This window comes from Lolium rigidum, chromosome 5 (genome assembly GCF_022539505.1).
Source record: "Lolium rigidum isolate FL_2022 chromosome 5, APGP_CSIRO_Lrig_0.1, whole genome shotgun sequence".
Taxonomy (NCBI): domain Eukaryota; kingdom Viridiplantae; phylum Streptophyta; class Magnoliopsida; order Poales; family Poaceae; genus Lolium; species Lolium rigidum.
In genome coordinates this window covers 132,949,220-132,964,290 of record NC_061512.1, presented here as the reverse complement: position 1 = coordinate 132,964,290, position 15,071 = coordinate 132,949,220, and positions in this window count along the sequence as shown.

The window sequence follows — 15,071 nt, the reverse complement described above, 5'->3', positions numbered from 1 at the left end:
TAACCACTTGTTGATACTATGAAAATAGTATTGTAAGTGACTTCACTTGCATTCCCTTCTTCTATAATGAATACAGCTCTACTTCTTCTGCTCCATATTCACTATTTTTCTCACTTTCATGATACTTCCATATTGAAGTACTCCTTGATTAAGGGTAGAAGTGAGTTTTGATTGATCCTTCCTTCAGATTGTTGTGGTTACTTTCCACAATTTGACTTCCTTCTTTAAGTGAACCTTCATCTTGTCTTCAAAATCTTCAGAATTCGTCACTTCCTCACACAAATACCTTTACCCTCTATATCTATAACATCAAGTAAGAGCTTGATATTGCAACATGCATTTTCATATCAAAGTCAGACTTCATGTATGGATCTAGTCAAACAATGAAAATCCAAGAAAATCAGCTTTGTGTTTATACTACACATCCTTATATACCTGAATATAATAGTTGGGTAAGACATCCCTAAACATCAGGTGTAGATGTGCAATATATAACACCACATAAGATAGGTTTAGGTTGTGATACTTAGCACGAATACGTGAATTTCTACTATTTGTCTCAACATTTATCTTAATTGCTCACTTGCAATCAAATAAACTTGAGCAAATTGGGCTAGGATAGTTGTGATTGATCTAATTTCCTTGGGAAGTGGTAACTTAACTTTAATTCAATTGAAACTAAACTCACCTGATTTCTCGAAACTATAACATGGCTACTCTAAACACATGATTGTTTAGAATATACCACCTATAACTCTAGGATTTCTATATGTGATATGCTCTAAATAAGCCTTCTTGAAATTAAGGACTACGATTCTAACATACTTGGCACAGTTATTAGGATTTTAAGGCCTAAGCTTTCGAACTATTCCTTAAATCCTACTCCTCATCATACTTCCGTTAACTCACTAATGATGTTCTTCTCCCTCACATCATGATTCTCAAGTGAATCATATATGATTACCAATTCTACCATGAAAAGTAGACTTATATGACTCCTATCACTCTTCCTTACCTCCTATGATTGACTCATCATAGACATATACTACCTTACATAACTTATCTCCTTTAGTTATCATCAGGCATTTGACATTTTAAATGACTCCTACATAGCCATATCATGTCTTGGTATACATCTTCCAATAGGATATCTTCCTTGTGGTTGTATCCTCTGTTTGGACTACCATGTATTGTATACCAACTGTGGTCTACTACCACCCATTATCTTATGCTTCAATGGGGTTCTACTTATTTGAAATGAAGCAAGATACCTAATTAACTTTACTTTAAGAAAATAGATAAGAAAGATTGACTCAAGCGTGTCAGGATTATTCTCAAGTGAATACCCATCTCAATTCAAAAGGATTGTTGGTTTAGCTAATACAACTTCTTATAGACACTACCAAACCTATATGTCTCCTTTAAAGGGTTTTAATCCTAGGGTCAAAGCATTTGCTCTGATACCAGCTGTGATGACACAGCGTACCACTGCATGGTGTAGTACACAAGTTGTTGACATAACACAAGTGAAATACCGTTCCACTCATATTACATCTCTCAGAGTGGTACAACAGAAACATATGCGAGTCCAAGGTATGTCTATAGAAGTACACACGAGTTGTTTACATAAGATCAACACAGCCTCCTACTTTACAGTGAGGTAAAACTTCAAATAAAGCTCCAGAAGAACGACTCGTAGTCTATCTTATTGCTAACTCAAGTTTAAGAGCTACTTGGCTTGCTATAGAAAACTAACTACTTAGGTGCTATGATTAGGGAAAGGTTCCCTTCTATTACTAGTCTAAGTTTCCACTCTAGCTGATGCGGAAGTTGACTCCATTGACTTCTTTGATTAGATTCTTCATCTTGTTGCGGTTGACTCCTTTGTCTTCGAGTTCCACGGTAGTTTCTCCTTCGGTGCCTTGATCTAAGAAGGGGGTTCAAATGGGAGGGAATGAGTACGAGCGTACTCAGCAAGTTCATATTAGGAAATAGGTGTATCATGCACTAGCTACAACCATAGACCAGAAAGTCATAGGACAATGCGAGTTTTCATAAACATTTCTTCAAAAGGTTTATTTTATTCTGAAAACTATGCCCGTCAGTCTTCACAGGTTGACCAGAACTTCATGGAGTTTCTTTCCTGCCGCGTTCGCAGTTCCTTCCCGGAACGAGGGAGTGACGAGTCACAGTCGGTATCCTCTGCGAGAGGTGCGTTACTTTTCCCATAAGAGACCTTATCCTTGTTGCCAACCAGGCGTCGGCTTTCCCGTCCACACTTCCTTTGGTGTGAGGCCAGGTGTAAGATCCAAGCCCACACCGCCTTCTCCGCGACTGCAAACCCACCCTTTTGTCCAACCGTACACCCCCAGTAGACTTCTCCCGATAATACGGCTTTACTCACGGTGTACTCCGGACAATCCTTCATAGATCGTAGAGCTTATCATCACTAATGGATGGGGATTTAAAAGGATATCCCAACCTATTGCGGCGGTGCCTCCAACACCCCACCGGCTCTACAGATCCGTTGGCGTGCAGAAGGGAAAAGATACGGCTGGCTTCCCCAGAGCCATTATAGATCTCATGGTCAACGCGGTTTGTACGGTGCTAGAATCACTGGATGGCATTGGTAATTAATCCTAGGGTGATATAACCCATGCAATGGAACCTCCACCATATCAACACATACCATGATTCCATTGCCCACCACATAGTCATATTCATAATTGTAAAATAATACTTTGCTTTTCAATGCATGAGTGATAAGTATAGTACTTTGCATATAGTTTGATACAAATAATCAAATGACATGAGCAAGCGATGAACTTGCCTTTCTTGACTGCAAGGTTATGCAGGCAAAAGCTTTGATACGTGATAACTCCAAATTCTGAAATACCATCATCGTCCGGTAAGGACAATGTTTAAAGAACTGGCAAAGATGCTATAATGCATAGTATGAGATGCAATCGTCCCGAGCGTAACCTAGCCTTGATGATTTAGGATATATGAGTTGTAAAGATTTCTTTAGGGTTGGTTGCACTTTTAGAATGGTTCTCAATCAAGGTTCTTTATTAGGGTTTGGTTATATTAGCATCATAACCAAGTGATATAAGACATCATGACAATCATATACATAAATAATAGTGGTGGAATAATATATAAAAACAGTTGTCAATTTTAAGTTCTACAGAACATGGTTGATGATTACTTATACTATACTTCAAAAGAATAACTTTTGAAGAACATGTTGTTTAAGAAATAATAAGTATTTCAAAGAAGGATTATGGCTTCTAAGGTTTGATTGACACTTGTACTTCAAAAGAATAACTTTTGAGGAACAGGTTAAATAAGAATATGAACTACTATACATAGGAGCTATGGCTTTCTAGGGTTTACTATTGGATTCATTTAGTTCTCTAATACAAACTAGTTGGGTTCTTTAAGTGGAATGGGTTCATATGTAGCAAGTATTGGTAGGGTTATTACCATGGTTTCCCATATACATTATATCAAAGGATGGTTATTAAGATGGTTCCATAGGTTTGTTATTAGGTTTACTATGGCTTCACATTTGCTTTACTAAATAATCTTTAATGGTTTCTAAGCTAAGTGGGTTATTACTTTCTAAGTAGGGTTTAGTTGAATAGGAGCATATGATGAGAATTACTACACAAGATTGGTATTAGGGTTCATTACTATGGTTCTACTAAGGTTGGATGATTGAGATTGATCTCAATGGTGTGGTATGGTGATCAATGGTACTAATCCAATTAACAAATTAGGGTTTATACCTAGGTGGCACTAATTGGTTACACAAAGTTTATTCAAAAATAAAGACATGGAATGATGACTCATGTGAATTGGTGCTATGTTGGTGGATCATGACTTGTATTTGTTGGTCACATAATAAGGTTCTCTATGTAAAGTGAAATTCACATGATCACATGTGATAAGCAACTAGGGTTTTAGGGTTAAAGCATTTTCAAATGATCACATGAAATAATGGGATCCAGATTCTAACTTATAATAAAACTAAGGTTTCTAAATTATGATCCAATTCTTAAAGTAATATTTGGTACTAGAATTAATGTGATTAAGTACTTGAAATAAAGTTATTAATAATTTTAACATGCTATTAATTTTTAGAGGTTTAAGAATTAAACTAATTACTAGTTAGGGTTTAATTAGAAACTAGGGTTTTATAAGTGTTATTAAGATTTAACTAATTAACTTGAGAATTAAATATACAAGTTTTGAATTACCAAAGTAACCTTAAATTTTAGTATTTTCTTTCTTTATTTTATTTAAAGAAAATGGTAAATGGTAATTTGCAAATTAGGGTTTAGGAATTACCACTAATATTTTAATTAATGTGAATATGATAAAGAAAATTAATCTTAACATTTTAATTAGTTACTGAATAGTTAAAATTTAAATTTGAAACTTCACTAATTATTGAATTCAAATTGTATTTTAAATAATGAAATGGCATAATTAATAAGATTAAAAATAAGTGAAATTTTATTTTGACACACATTTTTGTTTTATATTTTATTTGAATAGAGTTTATTTTTGTGATCATTTTGATATATTATTCATACTTTTCTGAGTTGAAATAAATTTTATATGATTTTGCAAAGTTTCTGTCATTTACTGGTTTTTAAATTAAACAGAAAATACTAAACATACCGGTTCGGGTTACACACATAGAGACTGACGAGTGGGGCCTAAGTACACATCAGATGCCACGCCGGCAAGGACTGGTCAAAATTGACCGAGGCCTTTGACCTCACCGACGTTTAAACGCCGGCAGCCAGAGCACGGTGGCGCCGCCGATTTACGGCCTCCCGAGATGCGCGGCTAGGTGTTTCTGAACGAGTACTGCAAGGCGAAGCGAATGGTGGTGGTGGTTTTCACGGGGACTCATCGGAACATCGCCGGCAAAGGTGTGCTGCGGCGGTTTACTCCGGCGAGAATTGAATCAGAGGCTACAGGAGGTTCTAGGATGCGAGATCGAGCTCTACAGATGCGTATGCTTACCCTGAAGCTCAAGGTGTGGTCGGCTCTGGCGATGGTCGACGGAGACGACGGTGATTGGCGTTCCCCCGGCAAACTGCTGCGGAAGGGAACGTCGAAATTGAGCCGATTCCTTGCTCCCCTCGATGCTCTGCTCCTCCAGTGTGCTCCTGGAGTCCAGGCGCTCCTCCTGGACCACTCAATCGAGCTCGGGGTGGCCCGCTCCGTCGGCTTCGTCTTCGACTCCGGCGACAGAGAGTGGATGAAAATGAGAGATAGAGATGTGCTGAGAGGAAATGAAGTGGCGGAGGCGAACAAGACGTGCACGGCGATGCTCTCCACTTATTTATAGGCCAAGGGAAGCCCTGTGGCCTCGACACGGCGACGACCATGGTGGGGAGTTTGCGGTCTCTGGAAGCTTCTGTTTGGCGAAGATCTTTGCTCCCGCAGATAAGCTCGGACGCAAGAGAGGTTGGGCGTGGTTCTGAGTGTCTGGCAATGTCCGGGGCATTCTTATCGACGACGAGGTCGTGGCCTACTGGCTCCGCCGCGCTGTCGAGCTCGGAGACGACGACGGCGACGTTATTTCTGCACGCACGATTCTTAAAGCAAGCGAAACGGTATTTGGCTTTGGGCTGGGCTGCTCCTGGTCTTCTGCTGGGCCAATGACACGGGCTGCTGCTGGGTTGCACGGCCAAGTAAGCTTTTCCCTCTCTTTTCTCTTTTAAATTTCTGTTTTGAATTTGTTATTTGACTTTAAGTTGATTTCTATTTTATTTTGCAGGTTCTAAATTATTTGAATATCAATACAATTTGATAATCATGGTCACTACATAATGTTGTTGTTTAAACAAGTATTGCAATTTTTATTAGATTATACTTTGTGAGATTTGAGTAAAGTAGAAATGGGTTTAAGTATTTACCTCAATTCTCTTCTTAATTTAGGAACCAATTCTGTTTTAAATGATTTAAAAATTTGTACAAGTTCATGGAGACACATCATTGGGTTTAACAATATGGATTGTTCACATATAATATAGTTATGGTTGAAGTTTAAATTAAATGGTATTGAGAATAGGGTTGGTTCATGATTTTATGTGGATTGGATCCTATGTGAAAAGGTTTAGGGTTTTAGTAATGCTTCACTAGTTGAAATATAAATAGGCATGAGGCATGGCAGGGTTCTACTTATAATCCAAAGTGATACTTGGATTGAAATGCAAAGGTGATCTAGGGATTCAGTGGTGATCACCCATGTGATACACAATTAGTATTTGGATATAGGCATAAGCTAGGGTTATGCTAAATTGGCTAGGGTTACTCCTCACTTAATTTGGACTCATGCATAAAGGCAATGCTAGGTTTGTCTCTAATGTTTGGATAAACAAGGTTTAGGTTTAATGCCATTACTCCTCCATATAAGGCATGAGGATTGGTTTGGGGTTAACTACTAGTGATATACTTATTATTTTATGTGATAGATGAGTTCTATTAAGCATATGGGTTTAACTTATCATCTATTTCTACAAGGTATAATCATGCATTAGACAAGATCCACTCATTCCTCACTAATCCCTCTTTAATATTCCTCTCATCACACTCATTCTAGATTCTTAGGGTTTATAATTAAAATCCAGTTGTGCTGATTATGGAATTGGTTTCCTAAGGTATTGCTATTGAATAGGGTTCTCACCTCCAAGATCAAATATTGACTTGAACAACTAGGTTTAGTACTATTCTAGTATTCTTGTATGGACATGGCTATGGTTAAAATTATATCTTCTCTCACTTCTCAATATCTTGGAATAGCCTAAGGCCCTACTCAAGAGATAATGATATGATCCTCTAAATATATGGTTTGCCTAGGAATTCTACCTTGGTATCTTCTGTAGCTTGTTCTTCAGGAAATCTGATAAACCTGCATCTTGTGGCATGCCTCCACCTCCTAGCTTCTTCATCTTGATCCTATCTAATTCACATGGAGTGGCTCTATGTGTTTGTTCCCATGTATCATGGTACTTGATGAGCAAATGGATGAAGGGTATGGCTCTATTTATAGGCTTGGGCAAGCTCTAGTATCATGACACATAGGTGGTGACTCTTGTGTTGGTTGGATGAGTAAGGTGCTTGGTTGTCATGCCCTCATCCATAGCAATCCTTTGAGCATGAGGTGGCAAAGCTTGGGATGCTAGTCATGTAGATATTTTCATCCCATGTGGCAAGATCATTATCCTCTCATATGATTTATTTTTGGATAGCCAAGTGGCATTTGCTACTAAATATCTTGTGGATGGTTTTATTATTGTTGATGAGTCACTATATTATATTTGATTGGATTTATATTATAATATTGGTGAAAAGGTGGAAGTTGAAGGTTATTCCTCAAATTTGGATAGTTTTTGTTTGATTTCACCAAGGCATGATCATATGAGTTTCAAAGTACTCATAGTTAATTTTATTCAAATAGTTTGAACTATAATTTGTAATGTAAATGGATTTAGTTTTATGATATTCCATATACTTAATAAGTTATGATTTAAATGAGAATGTGTGGCTTTTATGCACTTTATACCCTGTGGTTTACCTTATTTATAAGTGAATTAAATTACACACAAAGGTAGTTGCTAACTTTTAAGTGTTGTGTAATAGTTGTAGTTCCTTTTTGATCCAACCTATGGATCAAATTATGTCTACCCAAAATAAGGGTTTAGCAAAGATCACAGTGAAGTTTATAGCGCTTGACTTGATGATCTACTTCAATTCCAGCAAGTCAAGTGAAACTTCATTTACTGTGGTAAGTTTTATTTGAAGCGTGAAAATTCCCCGGATTTTCTATGCATGAATGCAATGCACACTCTGGTGTCCTCTCATTTTATAGCCTCTAAACCTGGGATATTACAGAGTTCGACGAGGCGATTTTGTGGAGGACTTGGGAAGAACTAACCCAAGGACAATATCAGCATTAATGGAAATAGAAAACAGATGGGCAGATGGCGAGGACGTTGTACATAACAAAAGAAACAGGTCACTAGAGGAGGACCGCAGTCGAAATTTTCAAAATAGACGACGATTTTCTCGGCAATTCTCGAGTTACGATGCCCCTGGCCAAATATCGGCTGGGTTTCGGGGAAACAATGGAGGAAACGATAGAGATGATTATCAAAGGAGTAATGCACAGCAAGGCGACAATAGAGATGACTCTCGAAACAACAGGCAAAATAGTGGGTCGAGATTTCAGAGACCTTTTGTAACTCCCGAAGATATGATGAACGGGCCATGTCAGATGCATTTTTACCTCGACAACAATGGGAGAAGACAGTCAGGGCATTTGCAGAAGGACTGCCGAAACTTCCAAGCAATGCTGCGAGTTGCAGGAATAGCTAATGCACAAACAGTAAATAGAAACCCTCAGGGGCCTAGGAGTGAGATTCACTTGCCACCTCCTCCCGCAATTACAGACGAAAATCGACACTAGCTCAGAATAGCAGCAGCACCAGCACCACCACCTTACGTTGATCCCAACTCTCATGGAGCGGTCTCGATGATTTAGAAAGGCAGGCCATCCAATAGAGCTCAGAAGGTAATCTCGCGACAGGTGTTCATGGCAGAGAAAATGCCTCCACCAACGGTTGAGTACCTCAGTTGGTCAGGGCAAGATATTGGCTTCACGATAGCAGACCATCCGCAGCAAGTTCCTCGACCGAGGCGGTCGGCACTTATCTTACCAGCAGTAATCGCGGGATTCGACGTATCGCGAGTATTCATAGACGGCGGCAGCAGCCTAAACCTTATGTACGCAGATACGCTAAGGAAGATGAACATCTCCCTAGCAAATTTGAAGCCAACTGATACGCGTTTCCATGGAATTACGCCAGAGAAGCCAAGTTAACTGCTGGGAAAGATCAATCTCGACGTTCAGTTTGGGACCCGAGAAAATTACAGGATAGAGAAGTTGGAGTTCGAAGTCATGGATTTCCCATCACAGTATCACGCCTTGTTGGGGCGGCCAGCATATGCCAGGTTTATGGAAGTACCACATTATACATACTTATTGTGGAGGTTACCTGGCCCTAAGGGACCAATCACAGTCAAAGGAAGCTTTGCACTAGCCGATAAATGTGACAAGGATTTTCATCGATTATCAGAAACTTTCGGGATGCAAGAAGAATACATGGAGTCAAGACTTACGACTGATTATGATGTGCTACCAGATGTGGGGAGGCCTAATAAAGAGCCAACCTTTAACACTGCAAAGGATTCCAAGGAGGTGCAGATTCACCCGACAGATCCGAAGAAGACGACGTCCATCGCAACAAACATGGACCTCGCATAGGAAAGCGCGCTCGTCGAGTTCCTCCGTGAGCACTGGAAAATCTTCGCATGGTGTCCAGCTGACATGCCAGGAGTACCCAGGGAACTTGCCGAGCACCAATTAAACTTGGATCCAATAGCAAGACCAATCAAACAACCTTTGCGGCGTTTTTCGGAGCCAAATCACAAAGCTATGCTATCGGAGATTGATAGATTAAGAGAAGCTGGTTTCATCAAGGAGCTGCATACAGAAGCCACGTGGGTCGCAAACCCAGTATTGGTCCCGAAGAAAACACTAAAGTCCTCCGCATGTGTGTCGAATTTACGTGTCTCAACAAACATTGTCCAAAGGATCACTTTCCCCTCCCGAGGATCGATCAAATCATCGACTCCACGGCAGGATGTGAACGTCTTTCCTTCCTGGATGCTTATTCTGGTTATAACCAGATCAGATTGAAAGAAGAGGATGAGGTTAAAACAGCGTTCATCACACCTTATGCCGTGTTTTGCTATCGAACAATGCCTTTTGGTCTGAAAAACACGGGAGCAACATATCAGCGGATGATGCAAAAATGTTTAGCAACACAGATTGGGAAAAATGTACAAGTGTACATCGACGACATCATCATAACATCAAGAAAGGGGGCAACGTTAATCGAGGACTTGAAGGAAACTTTCGAAAACCTCGACAAATTTTGTCTCAAGTTAAATCCGACGAAGTGTTCTTTCGGCATCCCTGCAGGAGAACTTCTCGGGTTCCTAGTCTCAGCAAGAGGGATCGAAGCTAATCCCGAAAAAATCCAAGCTATCGTAACAATGAGGAAGCCAACGAAGTTGAAAGAAATACAACAACTAACTGGGCGAGTCGCAGCTTTAAGCAGATTCGTCGCCAGGCTGGGAGAAAAGGCGTTACCGTTCTACGCCCTAATCAAACAAGGAGATAAGTTCCAGTGGAATGAAGAAGCAGATAGAGCTTTCGGTGATCTTAAACGCGCAATCTCGACACCACCAATCTTGGTGGCGCCAAAAGAGAAGGAACCCCACCTGTTATATATTGCGGCTACACCCCAAGTGGTCAGCACGCCACTAGTTGTCGAAATAGAGGAAGAAGGAAAACTCCATGGAGTGCAGAGGCCAGTATATTTCATAAGTGAAGTGTTATCGCCTTCAAAACAGAGGTACCCACAGTACCAGAAGCTAGCATACGGAGTATTCACAACCGCAAGAAAATTGCGACACTATTTTTCGGCACACCCGATAATAGTGGTCAATGAGGCGCCTTTATCCAATATACTCAACAATCCAGAAGCTACAGGTCGTGTCTCCCTTTGGGGAATAGAACTTTCTCCTCGGGACATCACGTATGAAAAAAGAAAAGCAATAAAGTCGCAAATTTTGCCAGACTTGATCGCAGAGTGGATGGAGCTGCAAAACACAGGACCCCCAGATCTATCGAGAACCTGGACCATGAACTTTGACGGGTCCAAGAGGTTAGAGGGAGCTGGAGCAGGTGTGATACTCATATCAACTCAAGGCGAGAAACTAAAATATGTCTTACGGATGACTGATGAACCACAAGTATAGGGGGTGTATCGCAGTATCTTCGATAAGTAAGAATGTCGATCCCAACGAGGAGCAGAAGGTGTTGACAAGCAGTTTCGATGAAGGATTCACTGTAAATGCTCACAGACAAGTATTCAGGCGGTTTTGATGTAACAGATGAATAAAGTCCGAGTAAGTAAAGTGCGAGAGTAATAATTGCAGCGAGTGGCTGTGGTGACCCTGCATACCACTGCATGTTGTAGTATGCCAGTCGTTGATATAACATTCACGAAGTACCATTCCGCAAATATTACATCCCTCAGAGTAGTACAACAGAACATAGCAAGGTCCATAACTCATTCACATAATATTACAATTAACATACACATGTCGTCTTGGAGCTCCTCTTGGGTCCTAAGAGGAATACTCCTGGGTTCGAGGTGAACCCAACTTAATTTACAAAACCAGAGTTTCATTATACTAAACATTTATTTCCTTGAGCAGCTAAATATTAAGAGTTCGGCTGCTCGGTTACTACTACTCCTCAACAGATATCTCTAGGCTTGTTCTTCTCCGGAAGCCTCCCCGGATCCGTAGACTATGAGATAGTCTACGCCTTCAACACCTCCTGAGAGGTCAGGTTCTTCATAGCCGATGATCTCGGCGCCTTCATTGTTGTCGTTGTCCTCCTCCAGACGATTCAGACAATCTAAGCATGGGGTTTAAGAGTGGTATGAGTACGAGCGTACTCAACAAGTTCATTATAGATAAGAGGTGTTTAAATGCACTAGCTACGATATTAGACCAGAAAGTCTAATACCAATGCAAGTTTTGATAATCATTTCTTCAAGATGTTGCTTTTATTCAAAGAGCTATGTCCGTCAGCCTTCACCGGTTAACTAGAACTTCATGGAGCTCCTTTCCGGTCGCGTTCGCAGTTCCATATCCCGGAACAGGGAGTGACAGGTCATAGTTCTTTACACTCTGCAGAGGTGTGTTGCTTTACCCATAAGAGATCTTAACCTTGGTGCCAACCGGGCAGCTTTCCCGTCCACACTTCATTTGGTGTGAGGTCCGGTATAAGGTCTAGCCAATCATGTTCCTCCGCTGCCTCGCACACCCACCCTTTGTTGCATACCCCGACCCTGGGTCCTCGTCGGTCCTCTTACACCAATTAAGGATGGACCCCGACCACGACAACAGTTTGGGACTCGTTAACCAAACTCCTTCGCCGGTAGTTGCAACCCATCATAGACCACTTACCGTGGGGAATTAGAATGGGATCCCCACCCCACCGCTTGCCCAACCTGGGTCAAGTGTCTACGGTAAGCGCATCCGTTGATGTACGAGAGGTGGAAACACTTTTGACTACTCCGTCCCACTCCGGATCTTATGGTTAACACGGGTATTACGGCACAAGAATCACTTGGCGACATTTGTTGTTTAATCCTAGATGGATATAAACCCTTGCAATGGAACCTCCACCATATCAACACAATCCATGGTTCCATTGCCAACCACATAGTCATATTCATAGTTATGAAAGTAGTGGTTTTGGTTTTTATGCAATAGTGATAATCATAGTATTTTGCAAGTAATTTGATAAAGATACTCGAATGACATGAGCAAGCGATGAACTTGCCTGAACACTGCAAAGTTCTTCAGTTGGATGGTGTGGACTGACCCTTGTCCTCTGGTTCTGAAAAATAGCATCATTGTCCGATAAGGGCAATGGTTAAAGAAGCAATAATGCATGATTCCAGTTTTAGGGTTTGTTTCCCCCCTTCCGATGTCATTGTTATTTTATGAGAGGTTAGATACTAAGAACATCTTAGGGATACTTGATTTAGGGTAAATACAACCTTGAAATGTTGTCAAGGTGTTTTGAAGTCCAAAGGCATTAATGGACTTATTTTTATTATTGAAAATTATATGTGTGATTTAAATGATTATTTAAATCCTCAAATTAAGACTCATTCTTAATTGTCTTCAAAAATTCTCTTTGATATTTTATTTAGATAGAGAATTTTATGTTGATCTATTTTCATATTTTTAATTATTTTTTTAGAGTTATTAATAATTTTCTATGATTATTCAAAGTTTCTGCATTTTTTTGGAATTTAGGAAATGACCTAAATGCCCTTGGGCCCCACCTGTCAGGGTGGCCCAACGGTTAGGTCGCACCCGAGCCACCCTTTGGGCTCGGTCGGCCCATTCTTCCTCTCCCCTCTCCACGCGCGACTGAACCCTAACCCTAACATGCTCTGGCGATCCGCGTCGCCTCCGCCGTCGCCGCTCGATTCCGGCGAGGTTCGCCGGACTTGGCCCCCGCCATGGAGCGCAATCAACGCGCCACACGACGGCGGTCAATCCTATCCGCGTCGATCTGACGCGGGCGACCTGCTGCTCTCGGTCTCGTCCCCGTCTGGTGCTAGGGTTACGGGATCCGCTCGATCTCGCCGTTCCTGGCGCTCCTGGTGCTTGGACTCCGCCCTGGCTTCGCCGCCGTGGTGCGGGTGATGCCGTGGTGCCGCCGTGGCCTGGCTTGGCTTGGCGCCGCCGCGCTCTGGCGTGTGCCGCCGTGGCCGCCATGGCCGTGCCTATCTGCTCGACTACGGTAAGTGCGCCACCCTTTCTTCTCCTTTGTGTTCTATTTCTTCTCCTCCTAGCTTGAGATGCGGCCATTCCCCTTCATGGAGAGACCATCTCGTGCTGCTGCTACTGCTCTACTAGCTGCTGTTGCTGTACTTGCTGTTGCGATGCTTGCTGTTGCTGTGCGCATGCTGCTAGGCTTCTCGTTGCTATCCTGGATGCTAGTTACTGCTGCTCTACTGCTAAGCATCTGCTTTACTATTGTTCCTGTTCTGTGGCTGATTCACTTGTCTGACATGTGTTGGTGCTGTAATTAATGTCTAGCATGCTGTGGCATGCTCCTGCAAGCTTCTGGTGGTCATATGATCACCAGTTGCTTGTAGAAACTAGTATTTGTTGTCAGTGCCTCACTGTGATCATTTCTGTGTTGTGTGTGTGTCGCACAGGCTTGGCCTGTGTATGCTGGTGCTTTTCCAAGCATCAGTGGATGCTTGTAATGATCCATTGGATCATCTGCTAGATCCAGTGCATAGGTAGCTTGATTATTTCATTTATCTGTGTAGTTCTGGTTGTTTAAATAGATAAATGATGTGAGCTGTGATACAGTGATGATCATAACGATTTAATTTGCTTGGCTAGAGGGATGCCAACACTTGTTGGGTACTCTAGCCCACTCTGAACCCATCTGGGTGATGATGCAAGATCTCGGCTTGGTGGTTTGATTGTTTTGGTTGGTTGAGGTGGCCTCGGCAGCCATTCTTGGTCTGCTCGGAAGCTCCCACCATAGTTGGCTTGATGTGAATGGACAAATGCTTTCTGGGTGATCCATTTATTGGATTGCCAGTAGCTCTTGATGTTGAAATCAAAATAGACAATGATTTTTCTAAGTCTGATGGCTTGAATAGCTGTAGGTGCTAAGTGTGTATCTAGGCTAGCTTGTGCTCTCATCTCTGGCTGGATTCCTTCAGTTATGCATGGAGTGTCATAGCTGTTGTTCCCTTTAGATGATTCACCAGTGGCCTATCTGCTCTTGCTTGCACCATATGGTTTAATAACCAGATGATGACACAACCTTGGGTATCATACCCTGTTGATCTTGTGTGCTAGATGCATATGCTTATATATGAACAAAACTCTTTGGTTTGTTCATGATGCTTGGTATACCTCACTCCAGCTCCTAGGATTTGATGTTGATGTAGAGGGTTTGCTTCTGTGTGGTTCTTGTGGATGATTTACTTGCCCTGCTCCTCCTGGTGAGCTTGATGCCTCTTGGTTATGAGCTGTGGTGGTGGAATTGTGTTGAACAGCAGTGACTGTTCAAGCTGTTCTTGTGTTCTTGGTTTCCTGATGAACTTACCCAGTGCAATCCAGTCGATGGATTGACTAGGGTTTACTGTGGAGGCTTTATATGGTCTCCTGCTCCTTCTCTGGTCGACAGCAAGCCCTGCAGCCTGTTGGTGACTCACCAGCTGTGTGTGTGTGTGGTGTTATGCATGCACAGAGCCTTGTGTGCTGCCTGGTTGTGTGTGTGCAAGTGTTGTGCACTTGGTCTTTGAAAGGATCAGCTCGGCCGACTTGGGCATTATCCACCAATTCCATTTCTTTCTAAC